A 24572-nucleotide genomic window follows, 5' to 3' on the forward strand; every position below is an offset into this window, starting at 1 on the left:
ATAGAGAACAAAAGAGAGGGGGAGAGAGAGAGCAAAAGAGAGGGGGAGAGAGAGAGCATAAGAGAGGGCGGAGAGAGAGAGCAAAAGAGAGGGGGAGAGAGAGCAAAAGAGAGGGAGAGATAGAGAGAGCGCAAAAGAGAGGGGCGCGAGTGCAAAAGAGAGGGGAAGAGAGAGAACAAAAGAGAGGGGGGAAGAGAGCAAAAGAAAGGGGAGAGAGAGAGAGAGCAAAAGAGGGGAATAGAGAGAGCAAATGAGAGGGGGAAGAGAGAGAGAGCAAAAGAGAGGGGGAGAGAGAGAGCAAAAGAGGGGTGATAAAGAGAGCAAAAGAGAGGAAGAGAGACAGCAAAAGAGAGGGGGCAAGAGAGCAAAATAGAGGGGGGGAGAGAGAGAGCACAAAAGAGAGGGGGAAAGCGCAAAAGAGAGGGGGAGAGAGAGCGCAAAAGAGAGGGAGGAAAAGATTGGGGGAGAGAAAGAGCAAAAGAGAGGGGGGAGAGAGAGCAAAAGAGAGGGGAGAGAGACAGAGCAAAATAGAGAGAGGGGGAGAGAGAGAGCAGAAGAGAGGGGGAGAGAGAGAGCAAAAGAGAGGGGAGAAAGGGCAAAAGAGAGGGGGGATAGAGAGAGAGCAAGGAGTGGAACAGCTGTACTGGAAAAAATGGCTCGTGTACACAGGGTTAGGACTAGTATATATATATATATATATATATATATATATATATATATACACAAGATTTTGGGATCCAAGCACTCACTGTTAGTGGTATGCGCCTGGGTGCACTGTATGGTAAATAGGTAGAAACTTCTCAAAAGGAAGAGGCACTCACAGGTCTTAGTAAGCAAAAAGTACTTTTATTAGTTCATAGGTTCAGTCAAAGTTTCGGTCCTCGCAGGGACCTTTGTCAAGACTGTTTTCTGTTTTCACAGTGGCTGGTGATCACCACTGATCGCCAGCCACTGTGAAATCAGAAAACAGTCTTGACAAAGGTCCCCGCGAGGACCGAAACGTTGACTGAACCTATGAACTAATAAAAGTACTTTTTGCTTACTAAGACCTGTGAGTGACTCTTCCTTTTGTGAAGTTTATATATATATATATATATATATATATATATATATATATATATATATACACGTGAGCCTCAAGACCGCGCTATTAGATCCTCCCTCCCTAAAATAGCTTGGTCTTCGTATGTAAAAGCACTTTGCAGTGCTTTGAGCACATAACTTTTGTGTTCAATATTTTTATTAAAAAATTATTATCAGAGAGTATGTTAATATGAGTGTTACTGTACTGTACAATGTATTTTTGATGTATTTTGTTAATTTTTTTTTCCCTCACGTAATACTTAACCAAAACTTTTCAAAAGCACTATCCTGACCTACGTTAAATGTGATTACAGTTCCATTTACTTTCAACTTGTAATATGAATGGTCTTTAATATACGCCCAAAATGGCAGGTATATGCCCAATCGAGCGAGTGTTAGATAGCGCACCACTTGTAATTCAGTCCTATATATGTTGCACTGATTTATCTATAATTACTGTTGTTACAATTATGTGCCGGTAAGGTCTTTCTGTAATTTGGAGGTGATAGGCTTTATACTTATTTTTCTTTGCGTTTCTAACTACATTTATATATATATATATATATATATATATATATATATATATATATATATATATATATATATATATATACTGTATATATATATATATATATATATATATATATATATATGTATGTGTGTGTGTGTGCGCGCACGTGTAATTTTTTTAAATATATTTTACATGTGTAATACTTTTGTACTTTTACTCTAGCCCTAACACTTTACTTCAGGTCTGAAATCATGCTAAATGTTTTATCACTGGTATGCTTTGCACGTGAATGCAGCACATAACTTTACACCTTTAATATGAGTGATGTTTAGCACGGTAGCACTATCCATTGAGAGTATAGGAAACACTAAAGGGACATCGGCCGTACTATACATTATCTGGTAATTCTGTTTTACCATGGTTAAGTAATACCAGATTGTGTGCTAATCTTAGTGTGGTCCTGTGGTATTGATAGCGCACCCTACGCAATCAATAGCACTCTAATTGGAATCTAGGCTGTTGTGTTATTTGCATGGTGGGCATCTGTGCTCTTACAGATGATTATTTTTATCTCCAAGGTGTCACCACCCATGGATGTTCTACATAATAGGCTACATTGATCATACGCTACTTAACATATGTTAGTATATATGGAAGAACATCAGGGTATATTTTAATCATTTCGAAAACATTATGCAATGTTTGTCATTGAAGTCTATTATGTCTTTGTCAATTATATACATTTAAAGAAAAATAATTGTTACAATAAAGAAAAAGAACAATCATTTATATAGTCTTAATTCCCATTTCAGATTGACATTGATATATATGAGCCGCAAGGAATTACGTTTTTAGATGCAAATGCTACATTTGCAACAAATGACTTATGGCCAGTGATTCAAAAATCCTTTTCTGGAAATAAGGTAAGTTTAATACTGAGAACAAGAGACAGTAAGAACCATTTGTTAATACATTCACTACTATTATGAGTACTTTATGTAAAGTAAATCAATAATAACAAAAAACATCTCTTTAGTTTTATCCAAAATTCATTACTGGGTTGCTCAGAATAAATTTATTAACAAAATGAGTTTGCTAATACCTATTGGAAACACCTCCAGGGCAGCTGGACAGCAGCTTAAACTTAAATAAAATCAAATTAGTAGCTAGTGCTACAAATCAGCAGCAGCACAAAAACATGCGGCTAGATTTAGAGTTTGGCGAAAGCCATCAAAACCAGCGTTAGAGGCTCCTAACGCTGGTTTTGGGCTACCGCTGGAATTTAGAGTCAGTCAGGTAAGGGTCTAACGCTCACTTTTCAGCTGCGACTTTTCCATACCGCAGATCCCCCTACGCCATTTGTGTATCCTATCTTTTCAATGGGATCTTTCTAACGCCGGTATTTAGAGTCTTGGCTGAAGTGAGCATTAGAACTCTAACAGCAAGACTCCAGCCGCAGAAAAAAGTCAGTAGTTAAGAGCTTTCTGGGCTAACACCGGTTCATAAAGCTCTTGACTACTGTGCTCTAAAGTACACTAACGCCCATAAACTACCTATGTACCCCTAAACCGAGGTCCCCCCACATCGCCGCCACTCTATTAAAAATTTTTAACCCCTAATCTGCCGACCGCACACCGCCGCCACCTACATTATCCCTATGTACCCCTAATCTGCTGCCCCTAACACCGCCGACCCCTATATTATATTTATTAACCCCTAATCTGCCGCCCCCAACGTCGCCGCCACCTACCTACAATTATTAACCCCTAATCTGCCGACCGACACCGCTACTATAATAAAGTTATTAACCCCTAATCCGCCCCACTCCCGCCTCAATAACCCTATAATAAATATTATTAACCCCTAATCTGCCCTCCCTAACATCGCCGACACCTAACTTCAAGTATTAACCCCTAATATGCCGACCGGACCTCACCGCTACTCTAATAAATGTATTAACCCCTAAAGCTAAGTCTAATCCTAACACTAACACCCCCTAAATTAAATATAATTTAAATCTAACTAAATAAATTAACTCTTATTAAATAAATTAATCCTATTTAAAACTAAATACTTACCTGTAAAATAAACCCTAATATAGCTACAATATAAATTATTTTAGGATTTATATTTATTTTACAGGCAACTTTGTATTTATTTTAACCAGGTACAATAGCTATTAAATAGTTATTAACTATTTAATAGTTACCTAGTTAAAATAATTACAAAATTACCTGTAAAATAAATCCTAACCTAAGTTACAATTAAACCTAACACTACACTATCAATAAATTAATTAAATAAAATACCTACAATTATCTACAATTAAACCTAACACTACACTATCAATAAATTAATTACATACAATACCTACAAATAAATACAATTAAATAAACTAACTAAAGTACAAAAAATAAAAAAGAACTAAGTTACAAAAAATAAAAAAATATTTACAAACATTAGAAAAATATTACAACAATTTTAAACTAATTACACCTACTCTAAGCCCTCTAATAAAATAACAAAGCCCCCCAAAATAAAAAAAATGCCCTACCCTATTCTAAAATTAAAATAGAAAAGCTATTTTACCTTACCAGCCCTTAAAAGGGCCTTTTGCGGGGCATGCCCCAAAAAATTCAGCTCTTTTGCCTGGAAAAAAAAACATACAATACCCCCCACCAACATTACAACCCACCACCCACATACCCCTAATCTAACCCAAACCCCCCTTAAATAAACCTAACACTACCCCCCTGAAGATCATCCTACCTTGAGTTGTCTTCAGCCAGCCGACCCACCGATGGAACCGAAGAGGAGATCTGGAGCGGCAGAAGTGATCCTCCAAGGGGCGCTGAAGAAGTCTTCCATCCGATGAAGTCATCATCCAATCTGCACTGAAGAAGTCTTCCATCCGGGCAATGTCATCTTCCAAGCGGGGTCTTCAATCTTCTTCTTCAGGATCCATCTTCATTCCGCCAACGCGGAACATCCTTCTTCCCCGACGGACTACCGACGAATGAAGGCTCCTTTAAGGGACGTCATCCAAGATGGCGTCCCTCGAATTCCGATTGGCTGATAGGATTCTATCAGCCAATCGGAATTAAGGTAGGAAAAATCTGATTGGCTGATTGAATCAGCCAATCAGATTCAAGTTCAATCCGATTGGCTGATCCAATAAGCCAATCAGATTGAGCTTGCATTCTATTGGCTGATCGGAACAGCAAAACAGGGTTTAAGAAACACCCAAACATGTGTTAATGTGATCGCACCAAAATAAAAAGTGCGATAGATTATGATCAACCTTTATGTTTGGGGGCTCATTCGAAACAACCCTGGTATTTGGGCTAATTTTTCTTTTCAACTCGTTTAAATTTTGCTTTTAAATGTAAGATTATTCATAATGTTTCTATACATTTCTTAACATAGAATAAAATGTAGTCCAATTTAAACTGAGTGATAAGTTGAATCAGACTGTTCATGGGTCTTTGACGGTAAAGATGTTAAAAATAAGCTTTCAGATGATTCAGAGGACCACTCTTCCCTCAGCTTTAAGGGAAACTCAGATTAGAATATTGCATGAAGATAATATTATGCCTAATTTGTCTAAATGGGTCCCTCTTTGTTAAAAAGGCAATTCTCAGCTAACCCCAGACATAGGTTTCTATATGGGTCTCGTCAGTGGAGGGGCAACTATATCCTTTTATGCAGCAAGAGGTCCATGTCTGGTTGCCCTATTACCTTTAGGGAGACTAAAATACAAAAGAGTGGAGCTCAACTGTGGGCGGATCTTGCTCAATATCACTGAAGAGAACTTTCCTGTAGTATATCAGTCTAACCCCATCAAAAAGGACAGTCCAGCTCTGAAATAACAAGCAATTTTCATCAATGTTGAAAAAAACAATTAGTATCTCTAAAATAGCTATATGAAACATCAATATACATTCGAATGCTTAATAAAAAATAAATGCATTGTTTTTTACTTCTAGGGTCATATCTCCTTTAATCCAACAATTGACCAGCAGCGCTCATGTCCAGATTGTGAAACTACTTTGCTGGATGGAGATTTTACTGTTACATATGATGTCAATAGAGACTCCGCTGGAAAATTACAAGTAAGAAATGTTCCAGGCAGATTTGAAATAGATGGTTAAATTTGCATAAAATGTACAACTTTGTTATAACTTCTGAAACCGCTACAGATGAAAAAACTTCAATTTCTTAATCCATTAACATGAAAAAACACATTTTGAATCAAGAGACATAAAATTATTAGTATCAGGTTCCTTGGCTATTTAATCACAACTGCAGAGTCTAAATAAATTATATTTGTTTCACAACTGAAGTACAGGCTATTATATCAGCATAGACTGTTTTATTCAGAGTGATTTTTATAAGTAATGGCAGTAAGTCTTTATATGGTTATATAATATTGTCATACCATATAAATATTTAGAGGCTGAAAATAAGTATTATTATTAATAACAACTTTTGACATTAGTTGTGCTCAAACCCAAATGTGAGAGATAGTGTTCATTGTAATAAGCACTGAGGCATGAGAGATGTGAGACACACAGACTGCAGCTGCTGACAGGGGCGTGACCTGCTGCGAGACACAGCACACAGAGTAATGCTTGCAGCGTGGATATCTGAACACAGACTAGTGATTGCAATTGGTGCTGTGAGACACGCTGAGTTGTAAAGAGCTGTATGGCACGCTGAGATGAATGAAGCTGTGTGACGTCACATAAAGTCCGTTACTGTCCGGTATGAGAATGTATCAAAGGAAGTTCATAGAGTTAAATAAAACATACGTTGCAAACAAAGTAATATCTGAGAGACAAAGTCAATTTACATAAGTTCAAGAGAAAACATGAAATTTGTAATTAGCCGTTACTTAAGGCATCCAAGGTAAATTAGAATTGATACAAGTACCGTAGCGGTAGTAGGTAGAATCCTCCTGTTGGAAATTAAATAGCAATTCCTGTAGAGATGTGGAGTTGAAATAACTTAATACTTCTTGGAATAGCAATCTTCAGGATGAATGAGACTAGTTGTTATTAGTCCCTTTGTGAGACCAAACTGCAGCTGGTATTTGTAATTCCAAATGTTAAAGTAGTAGAAGTAAATCTTCTTTTGATAAGTATATAGCTTATAAGAAACAGAGCACTGGTTTCAGCAAACAATACTCAACAACTAAGCACTTGTTTGGGGCGGGGGTGATGCCTTAAGTACAGGTGAGGAAGGTGAGTTGAGGCAAAAAGTAAAAGCAGGACTGGAATCCTTACAGATCCCCCCCCTCAAGCAAGCCGACCACGGGTTGGAATTTAGGTCTACTTGGATATCGTCTATGGAAACGAGCAATAAGCTTTGGAGCATTAATGTGTGCATGAGGTTCCCAAGTGTCATCCTCTGGGGCGAACCCTTTCCATCGGACCAGATACTGTAATTCCCCATTATAAAATCTTGAGTCCAAAAGATCATAAACTTCATAGACATCAGTGCCCAATTGAATAGGAGAAGGGGGTAGAAGAGGTACATCAGGCTTATCTCCCAAGTAGGGTTTCAATAATGATACATGGAAAGTTGGGTGGATGGGTAAAGAATCAGGTAGATCAAGCCTGACGGCATTTTCATTGATGATGTGTAGAATTCTGAATGGGCCAAGGAACAACCCAGCCAATTTTTTACTTGGTAAGTGCATTTTAATGTTTTTGGAAGATAACCAAACATAGTCCCCTATAGAATATTTCGGAGAAGCTCTACGACGTAAATCATAAAATTTCTTCTGAGAAGCCTGAGCATGTTTGATGTTATCTCGTAAGTGTAGGAAATTTTCAGCTATGTTTTGTGTTAGCACATCAACAGATGGTGAGTCATGTGTAGAGGTCGTTTGGATAGTGAATCTTGGATTAAAACCATAATTGGCGAAAAAGGGAGAGTAATTTGTAGTGCTGTTAATGGTATTATTATAGGCAAATTCAGCCATAGAGAGAAAAGAAGTCCATTTATTTTGATGATATGAGCAATAGCAACGTAGATATTGCTCAAGCCACTGATTGAGTCTCTCAGTTTGGCCGTTAGTCTGAGGGTGGAAGGCTGTGCTTAACCTTTGATCGATTTGGAGTGCTTTAGTGAGTGCTTTCCAGAAGCGTGAGGTGAATTGGGTTCCTCTATCAGTAGTTAAAATGGAGGGTAACCCGTGGTATCGTACAATGTGGTTTAGAAATAAGTATGCTGTTTCAAGGGAAGTGGGTAACTTATGATAAGGAATAAAATGTGCCATTTTAGTAAAATGATCTGTAACAACTAAAATGGTAGTTTGTCCAGAACTAGGTGGTAAATCAACTATAAAATCCATTCCCAAATGAGACCAAGGAGATTCCGGTACTTCCAGAGGAATTAAATAGCCATAGGGAGGTCTCCTTTCTGGTTTTGATACTGTACAGGTTGTACAATGTTGTATATATTCCTTTATACTGGTTTTCATCGATGGCCACCAGTAACTTCTGGAGATGAGCTCATGTGTACGTTTGATTCCTGGATGACCAATTAGTGGAGGGTCATGATGATCTTTGATTATTTTCTGTCTGAAACGTTCTGGAATATATAGTTTAGAACCATGAAAGTAAAATCCATCCTGGAGGGTTAGGCTATCTAGTAGGGTTTGGTCTTCTGAAGATAAATCAGATTGGTATTCCTTATCCTGTTGAGATAGGATAGCAAGGAATCGAGTAGGGGGAAGAATGCTAGTAGGAGAGTCTTCTTGTATAGGTCTTGAATCTCGTCGAGAGAGTGCATCTGCCTTCCCATTTTTTGATCCCGGCCTGTACATGATTTGAAAATTGAAACGACTAAAGTAGAGATATATCAGGTTCCTTGGTTATTTGAATCACAACTGCAGAGTCTAAATAAATTATATTTGTTTCACAACTGAAGTACAGGCTATTATATCAGCATAGACTGTTTTATTCAGAGTGATTTTTATAAGTAATGGCAGTAAGTCTTTATATGGTTATATAATATTGTCATACCATATAAATATTTAGAGGCTGAAAATAAGTATTATTATTAATAACAACTTTTGACATTAGTTGTGCTCAAACCCAAATGTGAGAGATAGTGTTCATTGTAATAAGCACTGAGGCATGAGAGATGTGAGACACACAGACTGCAGCTGCTGACAGGGGCGTGACCTGCTGCGAGACACAGCACACAGAGTAATGCTTGCAGCGTGGATATCTGAACACAGACTAGTGATTGCAATTGGTGCTGTGAGACACGCTGAGTTGTAAAGAGCTGTATGGCACGCTGAGATGAATGAAGCTGTGTGACGTCACATAAAGTCCGTTACTGTCCGGTATGAGAATGTATCAAAGGAAGTTCATAGAGTTAAATAAAACATACGTTGCAAACAAAGTAATATCTGAGAGACAAAGTCAATTTACATAAGTTCAAGAGAAAACATGAAATTTGTAATTAGCCGTTACTTAAGGCATCCAAGGTAAATTAGAATTGATACAAGTACCGTAGCGGTAGTAGGTAGAATCCTCCTGTTGGAAATTAAATAGCAATTCCTGTAGAGATGTGGAGTTGAAATAACTTAATACTTCTTGGAATAGCAATCTTCAGGATGAATGAGACTAGTTGTTATTAGTCCCTTTGTGAGACCAAACTGCAGCTGGTATTTGTAATTCCAAATGTTAAAGTAGTAGAAGTAAATCTTCTTTTGATAAGTATATAGCTTATAAGAAACAGAGCACTGGTTTCAGCAAACAATACTCAACAACTAAGCACTTGTTTGGGGCGGGGTGATGCCTTAAGTACAGGTGAGGAAGGTGAGTTGAGGCAAAAAGTAAAAGCAGGACTGGAATCCTTACAGATCCCCCCCCTCAAGCAAGCCGACCACGGGTTGGAATTTAGGTCTACTTGGATATCGTCTATGGAAACGAGCAATAAGCTTTGGAGCATTAATGTGTGCATGAGGTTCCCAAGTGTCATCCTCTGGGGCGAACCCTTTCCATCGGACCAGATACTGTAATTCCCCATTATAAAATCTTGAGTCCAAAAGATCATAAACTTCATAGACATCAGTGCCCAATTGAATAGGAGAAGGGGGTAGAAGAGGTACATCAGACTTATCTCCCAAGTAGGGTTTCAATAATGATACATGGAAAGTTGGGTGGATGGGTAAAGAATCAGGTAGATCAAGCCTGACGGCATTTTCATTGATGATGTGTAGAATTCTGAATGGGCCAAGGAACAACCCAGCCAATTTTTTACTTGGTAAGTGCATTTTAATGTTTTTGGAAGATAACCAAACATAGTCCCCTATAGAATATTTCGGAGAAGCTCTACGACGTAAATCATAAAATTTCTTCTGAGAAGCCTGAGCATGTTTGATGTTATCTCGTAAGTGTAGGAAATTTTCAGCTATGTTTTGTGTTAGCACATCAACAGATGGTGAGTCATGTGTAGAGGTCGTTTGGATAGTGAATCTTGGATTAAAACCATAATTGGCGAAAAAGGGAGAGTAATTTGTAGTGCTGTTAATGGTATTATTATAGGCAAATTCAGCCATAGAGAGAAAAGAAGTCCATTTATTTTGATGATATGAGCAATAGCAACGTAGATATTGCTCAAGCCACTGATTGAGTCTCTCAGTTTGGCCGTTAGTCTGAGGGTGGAAGGCTGTGCTTAACCTTTGATCGATTTGGAGTGCTTTAGTGAGTGCTTTCCAGAAGCGTGAGGTGAATTGGGTTCCTCTATCAGTAGTTAAAATGGAGGGTAACCCGTGGTATCGTACAATGTGGTTTAGAAATAAGTATGCTGTTTCAAGGGAAGTGGGTAACTTATGATAAGGAATAAAATGTGCCATTTTAGTAAAATGATCTGTAACAACTAAAATGGTAGTTTGTCCAGAACTAGGTGGTAAATCAACTATAAAATCCATTCCCAAATGAGACCAAGGAGATTCCGGTACTTCCAGAGGAATTAAATAGCCATAGGGAGGTCTCCTTTCTGGTTTTGATACTGTACAGGTTGTACAATGTTGTATATATTCCTTTATACTGGTTTTCATCGATGGCCACCAGTAACTTCTGGAGATGAGCTCATGTGTACGTTTGATTCCTGGATGACCAATTAGTGGAGGGTCATGATGATCTTTGATTATTTTCTGTCTGAAACGTTCTGGAATATATAGTTTAGAACCATGAAAGTAAAATCCATCCTGGAGGGTTAGGCTATCTAGTAGGGTTTGGTCTCCTGAAGATAAATCAGATTGGTATTCCTTATCCTGTTGAGATAGGATAGCAAGGAATCGAGTAGGGGGAAGAATGCTAGTAGGAGAGTCTTCTTGTATAGGTCTTGAATCTCGTCGAGAGAGTGCATCTGCCTTCCCATTTTTTGATCCCGGCCTGTACATGATTTGAAAATTGAAACGACTAAAGTAGAGATATATCAGGTTCCTTGGTTATTTGAATCACAACTGCAGAGTCTAAATAAATTATATTTGTTTCACAACTGAAGTACAGGCTATTATATCAGCATAGACTGTTTTATTCAGAGTGATTTTTATAAGTAATGGCAGTAAGTCTTTATATGGTTATATAATATTGTCATACCATATAAATATTTAGAGGCTGAAAATAAGTATTATTATTAATAACAACTTTTGACATTAGTTGTGCTCAAACCCAAATGTGAGAGATAGTGTTCATTGTAATAAGCACTGAGGCATGAGAGATGTGAGACACACAGACTGCAGCTGCTGACAGGGGCGTGACCTGCTGCGAGACACAGCACACAGAGTAATGCTTGCAGCGTGGATATCTGAACACAGACTAGTGATTGCAATTGGTGCTGTGAGACACGCTGAGTTGTAAAGAGCTGTATGGCACGCTGAGATGAATGAAGCTGTGTGACGTCACATAAAGTCCGTTACTGTCCGGTATGAGAATGTATCAAAGGAAGTTCATAGAGTTAAATAAAACATACGTTGCAAACAAAGTAATATCTGAGAGACAAAGTCAATTTACATAAGTTCAAGAGAAAACATGAAATTTGTAATTAGCCGTTACTTAAGGCATCCAAGGTAAATTAGAATTGATACAAGTACCGTAGCGGTAGTAGGTAGAATCCTCCTGTTGGAAATTAAATAGCAATTCCTGTAGAGATGTGGAGTTGAAATAACTTAATACTTCTTGGAATAGCAATCTTCAGGATGAATGAGACTAGTTGTTATTAGTCCCTTTGTGAGACCAAACTGCAGCTGGTATTTGTAATTCCAAATGTTAAAGTAGTAGAAGTAAATCTTCTTTTGATAAGTATATAGCTTATAAGAAACAGAGCACTGGTTTCAGCAAACAATACTCAACAACTAAGCACTTGTTTGGGGCGGGGTGATGCCTTAAGTACAGGTGAGGAAGGTGAGTTGAGGCAAAAAGTAAAAGCAGGACTGGAATCCTTACAGATCCCCCCCCTCAAGCAAGCCGACCACGGGTTGGAATTTAGGTCTACTTGGATATCGTCTATGGAAACGAGCAATAAGCTTTGGAGCATTAATGTGTGCATGAGGTTCCCAAGTGTCATCCTCTGGGGCGAACCCTTTCCATCGGACCAGATACTGTAATTCCCCATTATAAAATCTTGAGTCCAAAAGATCATAAACTTCATAGACATCAGTGCCCAATTGAATAGGAGAAGGGGGTAGAAGAGGTACATCAGGCTTATCTCCCAAGTAGGGTTTCAATAATGATACATGGAAAGTTGGGTGGATGGGTAAAGAATCAGGTAGATCAAGCCTGACGGCATTTTCATTGATGATGTGTAGAATTCTGAATGGGCCAAGGAACAACCCAGCCAATTTTTTACTTGGTAAGTGCATTTTAATGTTTTTGGAAGATAACCAAACATAGTCCCCTATAGAATATTTCGGAGAAGCTCTACGACGTAAATCATAAAATTTCTTCTGAGAAGCCTGAGCATGTTTGATGTTATCTCGTAAGTGTAGGAAATTTTCAGCTATGTTTTGTGTTAGCACATCAACAGATGGTGAGTCATGTGTAGAGGTCGTTTGGATAGTGAATCTTGGATTAAAACCATAATTGGCGAAAAAGGGAGAGTAATTTGTAGTGCTGTTAATGGTATTATTATAGGCAAATTCAGCCATAGAGAGAAAAGAAGTCCATTTATTTTGATGATATGAGCAATAGCAACGTAGATATTGCTCAAGCCACTGATTGAGTCTCTCAGTTTGGCCGTTAGTCTGAGGGTGGAAGGCTGTGCTTAACCTTTGATCGATTTGGAGTGCTTTAGTGAGTGCTTTCCAGAAGCGTGAGGTGAATTGGGTTCCTCTATCAGTAGTTAAAATGGAGGGTAACCCGTGGTATCGTACAATGTGGTTTAGAAATAAGTATGCTGTTTCAAGGGAAGTGGGTAACTTATGATAAGGAATAAAATGTGCCATTTTAGTAAAATGATCTGTAACAACTAAAATGGTAGTTTGTCCAGAACTAGGTGGTAAATCAACTATAAAATCCATTCCCAAATGAGACCAAGGAGATTCCGGTACTTCCAGAGGAATTAAATAGCCATAGGGAGGTCTCCTTTCTGGTTTTGATACTGTACAGGTTGTACAATGTTGTATATATTCCTTTATACTGGTTTTCATCGATGGCCACCAGTAACTTCTGGAGATGAGCTCATGTGTACGTTTGATTCCTGGATGACCAATTAGTGGAGGGTCATGATGATCTTTGATTATTTTCTGTCTGAAACGTTCTGGAATATATAGTTTAGAACCATGAAAGTAAAATCCATCCTGGAGGGTTAGGCTATCTAGTAGGGTTTGGTCTTCTGAAGATAAATCAGATTGGTATTCCTTATCCTGTTGAGATAGGATAGCAAGGAATCGAGTAGGGGGAAGAATGCTAGTAGGAGAGTCTTCTTGTATAGGTCTTGAATCTCGTCGAGAGAGTGCATCTGCCTTCCCATTTTTTGATCCCGGCCTGTACATGATTTGAAAATTGAAACGACTAAAGTAGAGATATATCAGGTTCCTTGGTTATTTGAATCACAACTGCAGAGTCTAAATAAATTATATTTGTTTCACAACTGAAGTACAGGCTATTATATCAGCATAGACTGTTTTATTCAGAGTGATTTTTATAAGTAATGGCAGTAAGTCTTTATATGGTTATATAATATTGTCATACCATATAAATATTTAGAGGCTGAAAATAAGTATTATTATTAATAACAACTTTTGACATTAGTTGTGCTCAAACCCAAATGTGAGAGATAGTGTTCATTGAAATAAGCACTGAGGCATGAGAGATGTGAGACACACAGACTGCAGCTGCTGACAGGGGCGTGACCTGCTGCGAGACACAGCACACAGAGTAATGCTTGCAGCGTCGATATCTGAACACAGACTAGTGATTGCAATTGGTGCTGTGAGACACGCTGAGTTGTAAGGAGCTGTATGGCACGCTGAGATGAATGAAGCTGTGTGACGTCACATAAAGTCCGTTACTGTCCGGTATGAGAATGTATCAAAGGAAGTTCATAGAGTTAAATAAAACATACGTTGCAAACAAAGTAATATCTGAGAGACAAAGTCAATTTACATAAGTTCAAGAGAAAACATGAAATTTGTAATTAGCCGTTACTTAAGGCATCCAAGGTAAATTAGAATTGATACAAGTACCGTAGCGGTAGTAGGTAGAATCCTCCTGTTGGAAATTAAATAGCAATTCCTGTAGAGATGTGGAGTTGAAATAACTTAATACTTCTTGGAATAGCAATCTTCAGGATGAATGAGACTAGTTGTTATTAGTCCCTTTGTGAGACCAAACTGCAGCTGGTATTTGTAATTCCAAATGTTAAAGTAGTAGAAGTAAATCTTCTTTTGATAAGTATATAGCTTATAAGAAACAGAGCACTGGTTTCAGCAAACAATACTCAACAACTAAGCACTTGTTTGGGGCGGGGTGATGCCTTAAGTACAGGTGAGGAAGGTGAGTTGAGGCAAAAAGTAAAAGCAGGACTGGAATCCTTACAGATCCCCCCCCTCAAGCAAGCCGACCACGGGTTGGAATTTAGGTCTACTTGGATATCGTCTATGGAAACGAGCAATAAGCTTTGGAGCATTAATGTGTGCATGAGGTTCCCAAGTGTCATCCTCTGGGGCGAACCCTTTCCATCGGACCAGATACTGTAATTCCCCATTATAAAATCTTGAGTCCAAAAGATCATAAACTTCATAGACATCAGTGCCCAATTGAATAGGAGAAGGGGGTAGAAGAGGTACATCAGGCTTATCTCCCAAGTAGGGTTTCAATAATGATACATGGAAAGTTGGGTGGATGGGTAAAGAATCAGGTAGATCAAGCCTGACGGCATTTTCATTGATGATGTGTAGAATTCTGAATGGGCCAAGGAACAACCCAGCCAATTTTTTACTTGGTAAGTGCATTTTAATGTTTTTGGAAGATAACCAAACATAGTCCCCTATAGAATATTTCGGAGAAGCTCTACGACGTAAATCATAAAATTTCTTCTGAGAAGCCTGAGCATGTTTGATGTTATCTCGTAAGTGTAGGAAATTTTCAGCTATGTTTTGTGTTAGCACATCAACAGATGGTGAGTCATGTGTAGAGGTCGTTTGGATAGTGAATCTTGGATTAAAACCATAATTGGCGAAAAAGGGAGAGTAATTTGTAGTGCTGTTAATGGTATTATTATAGGCAAATTCAGCCATAGAGAGAAAAGAAGTCCATTTATTTTGATGATATGAGCAATAGCAACGTAGATATTGCTCAAGCCACTGATTGAGTCTCTCAGTTTGGCCGTTAGTCTGAGGGTGGAAGGCTGTGCTTAACCTTTGATCGATTTGGAGTGCTTTAGTGAGTGCTTTCCAGAAGCGTGAGGTGAATTGGGTTCCTCTATCAGTAGTTAAAATGGAGGGTAACCCGTGGTATCGTACAATGTGGTTTAGAAATAAGTATGCTGTTTCAAGGGAAGTGGGTAACTTATGATAAGGAATAAAATGTGCCATTTTAGTAAAATGATCTGTAACAACTAAAATGGTAGTTTGTCCAGAACTAGGTGGTAAATCAACTATAAAATCCATTCCCAAATGAGACCAAGGAGATTCCGGTACTTCCAGAGGAATTAAATAGCCATAGGGAGGTCTCCTTTCTGGTTTTGATACTGTACAGGTTGTACAATGTTGTATATATTCCTTTATACTGGTTTTCATCGATGGCCACCAGTAACTTCTGGAGATGAGCTCATGTGTACGTTTGATTCCTGGATGACCAATTAGTGGAGGGTCATGATGATCTTTGATTATTTTCTGTCTGAAACGTTCTGGAATATATAGTTTAGAACCATGAAAGTAAAATCCATCCTGGAGGGTTAGGCTATCTAGTAGGGTTTGGTCTTCTGAAGATAAATCAGATTGGTATTCCTTATCCTGTTGAGATAGGATAGCAAGGAATCGAGTAGGGGGAAGAATGCTAGTAGGAGAGTCTTCTTGTATAGGTCTTGAATCTCGTCGAGAGAGTGCATCTGCCTTCCCATTTTTTGATCCCGGCCTGTACATGATTTGAAAATTGAAACGACTAAAGTAGAGATATATCAGGTTCCTTGGTTATTTGAATCACAACTGCAGAGTCTAAATAAATTATATTTGTTTCACAACTGAAGTACAGGCTATTATATCAGCATAGACTGTTTTATTCAGAGTGATTTTTATAAGTAATGGCAGTAAGTCTTTATATGGTTATATAATATTGTCATACCATATAAATATTTAGAGGCTGAAAATAAGTATTATTATTAACAACAACTTTTGACATTAGTTGTGCTCAAACCCAAATGTGAGAGATAGTGTTCATTGAAATAAGCACTGAGGCATGAGAGATGTGAGACACACAGACTGCAGCTGCTGACAGGGGCGTGACCTGCTGCGAGACACAGCACACAGAGTAATGCTTGCAGCGTCGATATCTGAACACAGACTAGTGATTGCAATTGGTGCTGTGAGACACGCTGAGTTGTAAGGAGCTGTATGGCACGCTGAGATGAATGAAGCTGTGTGACGTCACATAAAGTCCGTTACTGTCCGGTATGAGAATGTATCAAAGGAAGTTCATAGAGTTAAATAAAACATACGTTGCAAACAAAGTAATATCTGAGAGACAAAGTCAATTTACATAAGTTCAAGAGAAAACATGAAATTTGTAATTAGCCGTTACTTAAGGCATCCAAGGTAAATTAGAATTGATACAAGTACCGTAGCGGTAGTAGGTAGAATCCTCCTGTTGGAAATTAAATAGCAATTCCTGTAGAGATGTGGAGTTGAAATAACTTAATACTTCTTGGAATAGCAATCTTCAGGATGAATGAGACTAGTTGTTATTAGTCCCTTTGTGAGACCAAACTGCAGCTGGTATTTGTAATTCCAAATGTTAAAGTAGTAGAAGTAAATCTTCTTTTGATAAGTATATAGCTTATAAGAAACAGAGCACTGGTTTCAGCAAACAATACTCAACAACTAAGCACTTGTTTGGGGCGGGGTGATGCCTTAAGTACAGGTGAGGAAGGTGAGTTGAGGCAAAAAGTAAAAGCAGGACTGGAATCCTTACAATTAGACAAGGCTACAGCCAAAACGTATGTATTCCAAGTCTACTTCCCTATATTAATCAATCATAATTGTTTTCTCTTTTGAACATTGGGGCTCTGTGTAAAACTGAGGGATACATAAAAAATTTGTAATAGCCCCTCTCTAACATAAGAAAACTTCCTGGTGTGTAGATTTGAGAGGTGATACAATAAACAGTGATACCCTGGAAAATGATAAAGTTAGTGAAGCTCTCATAACTTGTGTTTCTGTTTGCATTACTGCTATCTAATTGTCAGAATGGCAATACCTACTGATGTAAAACAGATAGCAATGGTATTGTGGTAATGTAGAGTTCTATAGATGTATAACTGGTAGATAAGGTGTCAGGAACTTTTAAGCAGCCGAAGACTGCAAGAGTACATCAGGGAGCACACAGGAGACAGGCTAGTTAGTAACTTTGCCAGTGTCAGGTACCTTTATCCAGTCTAATATTACAGCAGAATAGCAGGGAGCACAACATGGACAGACCAGTGGACAAGCTAGGATCAGAAAGCATCCCATATGCAAGTTCACGTATTCCACCATAGAAGTCAATGGAGCAAAATACGGGGGGAGAAAATTAACACCAAACTCGCGCACAAACATGATCACATATTCTCATGTGCACTAACCCGACATGAAAATGTAAATATTTCACATCCAAATGTTCTTCACATAGAAGAATATGTTCTGTATATTCATAAACACATATTTCTATTTATATCTGTTATTATCTGGTATTTTGGCATACTATATATATATAATAAGAAAATTGCCTTTTGCAAATAATTATAGTTCTAATTGAATTCCTCACAATGTCAGTCCCATATCAAATATAGGATTCCATCCCAAAGCCCTGCCATCGATGTACTGATATAATGTTATTGCCTGACCTGTCCTTCTAAATCAATCCACATGATCATAAAACAATAGCCAGGTTTAGATGGGTCTGAACATATCATTAACACTGGAGAGGGACCTAAAAATAGCAGCCTGTGCTTACAGTTATATAGCTGTGACCACTCACTGATGAACATCTGTGCTTCAATCCACCTGTTGCCTGATTCGGCTCTCCAGCGTCTCTCGCACATGGACAGCACCTCTCTGCTTTCGCTCAGCATCTCAGTGAGGACGTTACAAGGTCACATGACCCGACCCTCCAATCAAGAGTCTGTATTTCTGGAGCAACAAGAAGGACAAATTAGGGATAAAGTGGAGCTCTCTTACCACTATTAAACCTGGTGTAAAGTTAATCTTCAAAAGAAAGTCCTCAACTGTGGTAGAGTTCTTAAAAAGCATATTGAATTCCACAGTATAAAACGTTACCACCACAGGGGCCAAAAAACATACATGCAATGAGATGCAGTGTGAAAAACGCTTATGTGCTGTAATCATAGCTTGGAGCTTCACACCTGTTCCCTCACCTTTAAAATCATTAAACAAATCTGACTGGCTAAAAACAACAACTCTAGCTGTCTCATTACCTCTCCTTAATTTAAAGTAACAAATACCCTTTTATCCTGCCCAGATATAGTATAGTAAGTCCCTATTAAGAATTAAACAAAACCCCTAATCAGGTATTGTATATTATAGAATTTCATACAGGGATTTGTGATCTCTCAGTATAAAATTATTTATATGTACTGTATATACATTTTCCAATGATCTTATACGTCTAAACAATATTAATAATTCAGGGATAGGGACCTGCAAATAATAGTTATAGTGCAAAACAGTTGGTACATCTTAAAAAAACAATATGTAATACTATTAATGTATATATTGCTATATTAGATTTAATGTACCTCTATTATAATTTGTACATACTATATGCATTTCCATAACCACTAAATATCTTAAGTTAAGATCCTTGGTACATTGTATCATTTATTTTAAAGGTGTCTGGAAAATATAAATGAAGTGTATAGAGTCTATATCACAACCCCACTTAGTTGTAACCAGCTACTTCCAATAATTAATAAGGTCAATGGGACTCTAGTTTTCAATCTAATTATCCAATACTTCTCACCCTTCCCTAATAAGCAATCAAAATCTCTTCCTCGAGGTGGATTTATGACCCTTTCAATTGCCTGCCATTTAAAAGCGGCATTGCTCTTTTGATGAGTTTTTCACAAAATGCTTGACCAGAGGGTTAGTAGCTTCCCCAATATTGTTTTTATATCATTGGTCGTGAGACCTACATATTGTACATGGCATACTATACAAGTAATGAGCTATATTACATATATGAAATATATACATATATGAAATATTCACAGGCTCTATTACGTTGTTTGCCATACTTGTACAACCCCTTATGCAACAGTCAGGAAATCTGAGTCCTGAGTTCTACTTCTGGAAGATTAGAGGGTGATAAATGGTTTCTTAGAGCTTTACACCTTCTATACGAGCAGCATACTCCTGTATATACACATTCCACAAGTTTGTCATCTGCTGTCAGTATAATGAAGTGTTTCCTGACTATTTTACACAATGTATTATATTGTGCACTATAATCATAGTGCGCAATATAATATAATAAATACAGTATATAATTTGAGAATATAACTGTTATCACTTTTCCAACGCTTCTGATCTTCAAGTAAAAGCTGCCTATCCATCTTATAAACCTGTCTGTGCCCTATCTAATGCATGTTTTGGGTAGCCTCTGTGTATGAAAGCCTTTTCAAATCATCAGACTGTTACTTGTATACAAAATCTTCTGTACATTACCTTCTTACTCTCACAAACTTTCCCTTTGCCACTGCTAATGGTACATGAGTGGGATGACAGCTCTTAGCATGTAAGAGTGTATTCCTAGTTATAGGTTTGCTATCGATACTGATTGGAATAGCCAATTGAATGCAAGCTCAATACTATTGGCTGATTGCAACAGCCAATAGGATTTTTCCCCTTAAATTCCTATTGGCTGAAGATGGAGCCGCTCCGCGCCGGATGAATGAAGATAGAAGATGCCGTCTGGATAAAGACTTCTGCCCGCTTGGATGAAGACTTCTGCCGGCTTCGATGAGGACTTCTGCCGCTTGGATGAGGATGGATGTCCAGTCTTTGGGTGGGTTTTATTTTTAGGTTATGGACTTTGGGCAGTAAAAGAGCTAAATGCACTTTTAAGGGCAATTCCCATACAAATGACCTGTTCAGGGCAATGGGGAGCTTAGGTTTTTTAGATAGGATTTTTATTTGGGGGGGTTAGTTGGTTGGGTGGTGGGTTTTACTGTTGGGGGGTGTTTGTGTTTTTCTTTACAGGTAAAAGAGCTGATTTCTTGGGGCAAATGTCCTGCAAAAGGCCATTGGTAGTTTATTGTAGACTAGGTTCTTTTTTTATTTTGATACGGCTATTAGATTAGGTGTAATTTGTTTTTATTTTTGATAATGTGGTTTGTTTTTTTTGTAACATAGTGTTTGTTTTTTGGTAACTTATGGCTAGATTTAGAGTTTGGCGTTAGCCGTCAAAAGCAGCGTTAAGGGGTCCTAACGCTGCTTTTTACCGCCTGCTGGTATTTAGAGTCAGCCAGGAAAGGGTCTAACGCTCACTTCCTTACTGCAACTCCAGGCTACCGCAGATCCCCTTACGCCAATTGCGTATCCTATCTTTTCTATGGGATCTGCCTAACGCCGGTATTTGGAGTCTTGGAAGAAGTGAGCGGTAGAGCCTCTACCGACAAGACTCCTACCGACAAAAGTCAGTAGTTAAGAGCTTTATGTGCTAACGCGTGAATATAAAGCTCTTAACTACTGTGTTACAAAGTACCCTAACACCCATAAACTACCTATGTACCCCTAAACCGAGGCCCCCCACATCCACGCCACTATAATAAAAAAATGTAACCCCTAATCTGCCTACCGGACACTGCCGCCACCTACATTAATTATACCTATGAACCCCTAATCTGCTGCCCCTAACATCGTCGACACCTATATTATATTTATTAACCCCTAATCTGCCCCCCCAACATCGCTGCTACCAAAGTACAATTATTAACCCCTAATCTCCCGCCCGCACCATCGCTGCTACTATAATAAAATTATTAACCCCTAAACCTAACTCTAACCCTAACACAAATATAATTTAAATTAAACAAAATAATATTCCTATAATTAAATAAATTATTCCTAACTAAAACTAAATACTTACCTATAAAATAAACCCTAATATAGCTACAATATAAATAATATTTACATTGCATCTATTTTAGGATTTATATTTATTTTACAGGCAACTTTGTATTTTTTTAACTAGGTACAATAGCTATTAAATAGTTAATAACTATTTAATAGCTACCTAGTTAAAATAATTACAAAATTACATGTAAAATAAATCCTAACCAAAGTTAAAATTAAACCTAACACTACACTATCATTAAATTAATTAAATAAATTACCTACAATTAGCTAAACTAAAATACAATTAAATAAACTAATCTTTAATACAAAAAAAACCAAAACACTAAATTACAAAAAATAAAAAAATATTACAAGAATTTTAATCTAATTACACATAATCTAAGCCCCCAAAATAAAAAAATTCCCTACCCTATTCTAAATTACAAAAGAAATCAGCTCTATTACCAGCCCTTAAAAGGGCTTTTTGTGGGGTATTGCCCCAAAGTAATCAGCTCTTTTACCTGTAAAAGAAAATACAAACCCCCCCAACATTACAACCCACCACCCACATACCCCTATTCTAACCCACCCAAACCCCCCTTAAAAAAACCTATCACTAACCCCCTGAAGATCTCCCTACCTTGAGTCGTCTTCACTCAGCCGAGTCGAAGTCTTCATCCAATCCAGACAATGTGGTCCTCCATCCGGTAGAAGTCTTGATCCAAGCTGCAAAGAAGAGGTCCTCCATCCGGGCGAAGTATTGATCCAAGCGGCAAAGAAGAGGTCTTCCATCCAGGCAATGCCTTCTTCCAAGCGGCATCTTCTATCTTCTGTCTTCCAGATCCATCTTCATCCCGCCGACGCGGAACATCCTCCTTCCCCGACGGACTAACGATGAATGAAGGTACCTTTAAGGGACGTCATCCAAGATGGCGTCCCTCGAATTCCGATTGGCTCATAGGATTCTATCAGCCAATCGGAATTAAGGTAGGAAAAATCTGATTGGCTGATTCAATCAGCGAATCAGATTGAAGTTCAATCCGATTGGCTGATCCAATCAGCCAATCAGATTGAGCTTGCATTCTATTGGCTGTTCCAATCAGCCAATAGAATGCAAGCTCAATCTGATTGGCTGATTGAATCAGCCAATCAGATTTTTCCTACCTTAATTCCGATTGGCTGATAGAATCCTATCAGCCAATTGGAATGCGAGGGACGCCATCTTGGATGACGTCCCTTAAAGGAACCTTCATTTGTCGTTAGTCCATCAGGGAAGGAGGATGTTCCGCGTCGGCGGGATGAAAATGGATCCGGAAGACAGAAGATAGAAGATGCCGCTTGGAAGAAGACATCGCCCGGATGGAAGACCTCTTCTTTGCCGCTTTGATCAAGACTTCGCCTAGATGGAGGACCTCTTCTTTGCCGCTTGGATCAAGACTTCTATCGGATGGAGGACCACATCGCCCAGATTGGATGAAGACTTCGGCTCGGCTGAGTGAAGACGACTCAAGGTAGGGAGATCTTCAGGGGGTTAGTGATAGTTTTTTTTAAGGGGGGTTTGGGTGGGTTAGAATAGGGGTATGTGGGTAGTGGGTTGTAATGTTGGGGGGTATTGTATTTTCTTTTACAGGTAAAAGAGCTGATTACTTTGGGGCAATGCCCCGCAAAAAGCCCTTTTAAGGGCTGGTAATAGAGCTGATTACTTTTGTAATTTAGAATAGGGTAGGGAATTTTTTTATTTTGGGGGGCTTTTTTATTTTATGAGGGGACTTAGATTAGGTGTAATTAGATTAAAATTATTGTAATATTTTTTTATTTTTTGTAATTTAGTGTTTTTTTTTTGTATTATAGATTACTTTATTTAATTGTATTTTAGTTTAGCTAATTGTAGGTAATTTATTTAATTAATTTAATGATAGTGTAGTGTTAGGTTTAATTGTAACTTAGGTTAGGATTTATTTTACATGTAATTTTGTAATTATTTTAACTAGGTAGCTATTAAATAGTTATTAACTATTTAATAGCTATTGTACCTAGTTAAAATAAATACAAAGTTGCCTGTAAAATAAATATAAATCCTAAAATAGCTACAATGTAACTATTAGTTATATTGCAGCTATATTAGGGTTTATTTTATAGGTAAGTATTTAGTTTTAAATAGGAATAATTTATTTAATTATAGGAATATTATTTCGTTTAATTTAAAATATATTTATGTTAGGGGGGTGTTAGGGTTAGGGTTAGAGTTAGGGATTAGGGGTTAATAAGTGTAAGTAGGTGGCGGCGATGTTAGGGAGGGCAGAATAGGGGTTAATACAAGTTATTATAGTGTTTGCGAGGCGGGAGTGCGACAGTTCAGGGGTTAATACATTTATTATAGTGGCGGCGAGGTCCGGTCGGCAGATTAGGGGTTAATAAGTGTAAGTAAGGTAGCAGCGACATTGGGGGGGCAGATTAGGGGGTAATAAATATAATATAGGTGGCGGCGATGTTGGGGGCAGTATACAGGGAGTGCAGAATTATTAGGCAAGTTGTATTTTTGAGGATTAATTTTATTATTGAACAACAACCATGTTCTCAATGAACCCAAAAAACTCATTAATATCAAAGCTGAATAGTTTTGGAAGTAGTTTTTAGTTTGTTTTTAGTTATAGCTATTTTAGGGGGATATCTGTGTGTGCAGGTGACTATTGCTGTGCATAATTATTAGGCAACTTAACAAAAAACAAATATATACCCATTTCAATTATTTATTTTTACCAGTGAAACCAATATAACATCTCAACATTCACAAATATACATTTCTGACATTCAAAAACAAAACAAAAACAAATCAGTGACCAATATAGCCACCTTTCTTTGCAAGGACACTCAAAAGCCTGCCATCCATGGATTCTGTCAGTGTTTTGTTCTGTTCACCATCAACATTGCGTGCAGCAGCAATCACAGCCTCCCAGACACTGTTCAGAGAGGTGTACTGTTTTCCCTCCTTGTAAATCTCACATTTGATGATGGACCACAGGTTCTCAATGGGGTTCAGATCAGGTGAACAAGGAGGCCATGTCATTAGATTTTCTTCTTTTATACCCTTTCTTGCCAGCCACGCTGTGGAGTACTTGGACGCGTGTGATGGAGCATTGTCCTGCATGAAAATCATGTTTTTCTTGAAGGATGCAGACTTCT

At 38.0% G+C, this 24572-nt stretch overlaps 1 pseudogene; it reads left to right on the forward strand.

Annotated features, from left to right (window-relative positions):
• The window catches only part of LOC128660590 (inter-alpha-trypsin inhibitor heavy chain H3-like), a 404005-nt pseudogene that overhangs the window by 34968 nt on the left and 344465 nt on the right, over positions 1-24572 (forward strand).

This window comes from Bombina bombina, chromosome 5, assembly GCF_027579735.1.
Source record: "Bombina bombina isolate aBomBom1 chromosome 5, aBomBom1.pri, whole genome shotgun sequence".
NCBI lineage: Eukaryota > Metazoa > Chordata > Amphibia > Anura > Bombinatoridae > Bombina > Bombina bombina.